This window comes from Strix uralensis, chromosome 1 (assembly GCF_047716275.1).
Source record: "Strix uralensis isolate ZFMK-TIS-50842 chromosome 1, bStrUra1, whole genome shotgun sequence".
Classification (NCBI taxonomy): domain Eukaryota; kingdom Metazoa; phylum Chordata; class Aves; order Strigiformes; family Strigidae; genus Strix; species Strix uralensis.
Genome location: NC_133972.1, coordinates 124,255,457 through 124,261,649, shown reverse-complemented (window position 1 = coordinate 124,261,649; position 6,193 = coordinate 124,255,457).

Here is a 6,193-nt window from a genome sequence, read left to right as displayed (position 1 = left end):
ACTTACTGGTTTCCAGATAGCTCCTCTTTGGCTATATCTCTATCTTTTACTGACACTCCCAGAGCATTACATTTGTTGAAATCCCCATTCGAAGTGCCTATGGACATAATCTTGCTGTATTTTCTGAGTTATCTCTTTTTTGGTCACTGGACTTGTACATGCAGTATTTCTGAGATGTTGTGAAATATAAACTTGCAAAACAAGAGCATGGTTATAAGACGAGTGACCCTGGTTGAAAGGGTGGCTGTGAAAACTGATTACACAGCAAATTGCCCATCTGCACTAGACTTGGAATAAGAACATTTCAAAGCTCATTTGTGGGCTGATGTTGCCATTTAATGCAGTTTCCAACAAATCATTCATAAAATTAATGTCCACAACTGATGCTTGTTTCTCTCAAGCTCTTCTGTGAAAAATAATTCTTCCATTGATTCAGGAAGATATGTAAAGGAATAGCTGTTATCTGAAGAAAATTGATGAAGTATCAGACAACTGCAGGTACTTGGACTACTGGTAGCATTCTGGGTTACTGTATAATTTTGCTCTTCACAATCCACCCATCAGTTTTTCTGTTATTAATGCGGCTTTGTTCTGTAGCTTTCAAAAATGTTCATAAAGGAACTGCTCGCTCGTCTCCCTGATAAATGTCCTTGACACTGACCTGTTGGCCCCAAGGATGGTGATTTGAGGAGGGATAGCCTTGGCTCTTTCTTCAACTTCTCTGCTGCAAATCGTGGACCCAGAATAACTTTTCATATTCTTTCAAAAATTAGACTTCACAGTTCATGCGGTCTATGTCTCAGGAGTAGAAGTGCCACTTCTAATTTCCAATACACCAAATACCTCATTTCCAGAACTCCAATTTTGTGGGGACTCTGGATTTGAAATTAACCTCTTCAGTTTATAGTAGTATTGCATGGACTTTGCAAAAGGTTTCACAAACCAATTACTCTTTACTCTGACTTAACATGAGAAATGTTCAGTTCTAGTGAAATTAACATCTACTGTTTGTTTCCTGATCCCTCTGGGTATCTTTCCGGCTTAGACTAGATGTCATTTAGGACCAAGTTCTTCCCTTTTCTTTTGTATGAAAGAAAAGGGAAGATGGGTACCCTTCTAAGTCATAGAAATCTATCTGCCTCCTTAGCAGATATTTTGCTTCTCCCTGAGATAGTTTTGGAGTTTAAAACTTCTCTCCTCTGAAAGCACCTCCCTCTGGCCCTTTTTCTGCCCAAGAGTCCTGTGTCTCTGCAACCTCTCCCTGAGACTCTCAGGCTGTGGTATCACAGTGTCAGGTGTTGGTCACCAGTATTAGCTTAACCCGCATCCTTTACCTCCAACCACCATTTCTTACTCCACCTGCAAATGGTGTCATTTTTCAGATGTCCTGTCCCAATTGCTTGTCAGACAGAGCTGTGAACTCTATCAGAAAAATCACCCACCTTTTAAATCATGCGGCTGTACCCCCTTCCCCTCATAAATAACAGTACTAAAACATAGTCCCCGGTTCTATGCCTTTTAAAACCAAATATTAATAATTAATCAATCTTTGTTGCATGAGGATTTTCCACTCAGAACACAATTTTTCACGAGGAAGGTTCAAGAAAATTAATGTCTGTCAAGGATTGGAGGAAACATCCTTTGTACTCCAATAGCTTCTAGGTCACAACCTGCTCAGAGACAGACAAGCAGGCCTAACCCCATCTCCTCAGCATGAGGAGGTGAGACTACATACTGTGTAAGACAGCTGCAGTACACAAGGATTTACACAGTATATAAACCAAACTGAATTTCAGAAGAAATTTATAGGAAGGGAGATATGTGCTAACATGGAGAAATGGTTTTGCAGAAAACTACTTTCTTGTTACAGAGATTTCAGTACTGATTTGGAGTGTAACTTAATTAAAGTCTTCCTGCCTGATTACGATCCCAGACTAATTTTACACTGGCATAGTTCCATGAACTCCTATACAATTGATATGAGTATAACTCAAAGAAGACTCAGATCCTGAGCACTCTGGATCACTGGATCATTGCACAGCTACCTATATGCATCATGTTGTGTATTATTATCCTTCTGTTAGACCATCAGCGATTTCTTATAGAAATGGAGTTACACAGGGATCCTCCTTCTAGACTAGTATGTTCAGCTGCATAATAAACTAAGAATCACATGCAACTAGTCTATCTCTTTATTTTTCCTTAGCTTTTTCATGATGCAGTCGTTCACTCCAAAATCTTTCCCTAGGTAAAAGGGAAATGTTTTTTGGAACTCCAGATAACCCTGAAATGTGAACTGTCTTCCTGAGTCAGCAGAGAGCCTGAGACAGTTGTCCCGAGGACATGGACTCCCTAGACTGACTCAAGTCCATCACTAAAGCCTCATAATTTTCCTGTCAGCATCGTGATCTATTGTACTAGTGTCCACATGAAAAAGAAGAGCATGGGCACAGTTAGGGGAGTCACAGCACACACAGTCACAGCTGGGACTCCCTTTGTTTTCATGAGTGGGTGTGCTCAGCATACCAGCAGATCTGAAGGGAATAACTTGATTTGCTTTCACTGTGGTTTCACCTACGGCATAAGCAAGCAAAGGGAAGGTGCAGTGTCCAGTTCAGCACACAGCAAAGGGAGCCAAAATCTGAGATACATGCAAAGGTAAACCCAAAATATCAAGTCCAGTTAGCTTACACATTTTGGCAAAGCCCTGTGTTGTCCAGTTAGCACAGCAAAATACTGAGATCATTCCATGTCCTCTCAGGGAAAATCCCAAGCAAGGAAGTCAGTGGCTCTGCTGCAGAGCAACTCTGAGTAGCTTAGGAGGATTTCCAAACTGAATGCTCAAGCAGAGAAGAAAATCAGATCTGGTCATTTTTAGGAGACTGTATATGCAAAACATGCATGTTTGCTACAAGGAAATTGTTGCCATGACGTTATGTTCTTGTGTTTCAGAGTGATTTGAAGACATCCTGGTTTTACTCAGTTCTCCCCTTACTACTTCTGTTCCTCCCCAGCCAAGGCTGAGTTCAAAGATCACCCAATTAGTAGAAGGAAATAGAAGAAAAATATTTCCATCCTATTCCCCTACCTGATCAAGACAGTTTAACATAAGACAAACTTACAAAATTCTTTACTGCGTGAGAAAAGTCTTTAGACTGACTACCAGGAAAGAACCATTCACGGTGAATGCAAGTAGATAGTTTCAAACATAACCCTATGGACAACAATTTAAAGCTGGGCCAAGCTGCCTGTGAAAAGACAAGACTCCCCAAACAACAATATCTTTGTTCTTTTTCAGCATACTTCCCCAGTGGCTGAAAAAAGTATGATTCTGGTTTTCTTTATGGTGAATATTCTACTAAGATGCTTCTCCCTTCTTACTGGCTCCCCCAGTGCTTTTCTGCCAGCTCTGATAAATTAACATCCAGCTGGTCAGGTTGCTACTTTTGGGGTGGGAAGGCCAATATTACCTTGTCAGTGCTGCTCCCTAAGTGTCAGCAAATCTTTGGTTTATCACACCACCGCTCAAACAGTGAGACTCTTTAACAACGCACAGCACATATTTTGCAATTTACTTCTTCCATAGTTCAATTTATTTCCTTTTCATTTGTGTTTGGAAAAGGCACTCTTCACATAATCTCCACTCTGACCTGACCGGGAGCTGTAACTGTCTTTGAAGTCCTCTGCAGCTCTCTTTCAATGAAGTGAATGGAAGGTCCAAAATTATCATGGTACATCATTAGAATGCTTTATACTTACATATTTATGTTGCTTGATAATGTCATCCCTTATATCATGAAAAATTCTCATCTAATCCCAGGAGGCAAACAGATTCCCATAATGTCTGTTCACACTGCGATTTATTCATCAGTACAAAATCATGTTTTTATACAGAGGCTTCTTGGTTCAGGAAAAAACAGCTCTGGGTAACAGAAAGGCCAAGCTTCCTTATTATTCATACACTTATTGACCATATAGCATGAAACAACATACTCTGAGCGGAAGTGCAGGTTGGATATTTTTCAGCACAGTGCAGCAGTTATTTTGTGCAAACACAGCAAGCTTCTGGTTTACCACTCTCTGATGGAAGTATTCAGAGTGGCAGTACACTAGAGAGAGAGGAAATTAATTTAGATTTTGAATAGAAGTGGATATCAATTATATGTGCTTTTAAAAAAGATTGTTCGAACCTCATGTTTGGAAGGGAAAGTGTAACAAGTCCTGATCAGGTTTTTTTACACTTTTTTTTGCAAGCTAGTATCGTACGTGACACTTAAGGGTTTAAAGATTTAAATTCAGCTGACCTATCTCTACATAAACAAAGGGGCTATAAACAGAGCTATAAAAATAACTTCTTAGATTTAGTTTTGTCAGATTTTCTTAGGTAGATTGGGGATGTTTGATTGTACTGGACTAGTTTCAGTTTTTAAGGGAGGCTGGCTGCAATCATGCATTCACTGAGCATGCATCGATACTACTGACAGCACAACTTATTTCCCAGGGCAAATTCCACCTTGGAGTTCACATAGGGTTGAGTATTGCTCATGGTATCTGTGTGCCATGTCCCTGTTGTTAGTGTATACAGGAGAGCTCTCTAAATTGGTACTGTATGGTAGGAAGAGAAATGGGCCAATTACACAATCTCCTCAGTCATCAAGGGCTCACAGTGATATACACTATGGATAGATAATCACTTTTGCATCAGGCATTGTGAACATAGACACGGCACAACATTTTAGGCATGATTTTTAGGACCACGTGTGGCATAAGAATACTACAAACTGCAATGAAAAGAAAAGAAAGATTGTTGGAGCAAGAGCTTCCTGTGCACCCCTGCACACACAAGTGTTTGCAATGGCATCAGGTATAACACTGAACTGAACTGCACATGCCGAGGTGGTTTTTTAGCCATAGGTACAGTAAGATTTACTGTGTTATGTAAAAATGCCTATTTTTGACATCATTTATTATTTGTACAGTGACCAAAATGTAGTGTGATAGACCTTGGCACAGTGACAGGCTCGTTACAAATCATATAAAAGCACAGGGACACACATTCAAATGCCACATCATGAAGCCTTAGACAGTCTCAGGTGCTTGCAACACTGCTTAAGTTCAAAGGAATGTTGACCACTTCAGGCCAACCAAACCTTGTCTACTTCTCTTTAGGGAGAGTAAATAGGTGGTCCCAGTTGCCTTTTGCATTTCTAAATTTAGGGGCCACAGCAGAGAGCCTGAATATGGCCCAATGCCTCTTCTCCAAGAAATGTGCAGACTAATGTACAGTAGCAAACAGCAGTAACGAGTGACAAAACAGAGGAAACCTATTTCCTCCCAGAGCCAGCAACACTTTCCAGAAGAGCAAGGCTTGCCTGTACAGGATTCAAGGAGGCAGAGTTCAGTCAGGGCTATGAGCTAGGAATCATCTCCCTTTTCAGGGATCCTAGAATCAATGAGAAAAGCTATTCTGTAATGGTGTTTGGGAAACCTGTTTCAATCAAAACACAGCTTGAGATGATCAAAATTTCGCCAGCATTTGAATTTATCTTTTGGAGCAGGAGAGAACTGAGAGTCTTAGCAACAAAATGAATGTTTGGTTCAATCTTTCTCAACAAGACACTTTTCGTGAAAAAAATATATTGTGTTACTCATCTGCAATTATTAAACAATAACTTTTTGTTTGATTTGTCTTTTTGAAAGCAAACCACCTTCATTTGAAAGCAATTTTGAAACTGGAAATCTGTTCTGAGATGTAGCAAAATCAAATATCAACAATTTACAGTCTTCTGGAAAAAGAAATTTCTACTCTTTTCACAGTCTTTTCCTTTCTTTCTTCCAATTTAACATGCATGCTTGCCCTTTATAACGTAAAACCATTAAACAATGTGAATCTTTCTTAAAAAGATAACAAACAAAGTAACAATCTCTGTTAAATCAAAATTCCTCATTTATGGTTCTGTTCTTTGGGAAAAGTGGAGAGAGATTGAATCGTGTTTTGACAGATATTGCTCACTTTGTTTACTGCACTACTGGGAGGTGCTATATTGACATACTTAGGTGATGAGGGCAGAATAAGAAAGTTAGTAAAGAAAGTAGTAGGGAAAGGAGAAAAATGTAAGAAAAGCAGCAGGAGCTAGCTTTGAGATGAAAGGGATGCTAATAGAAGGACAACATACCTTGAATTATGGTCAAA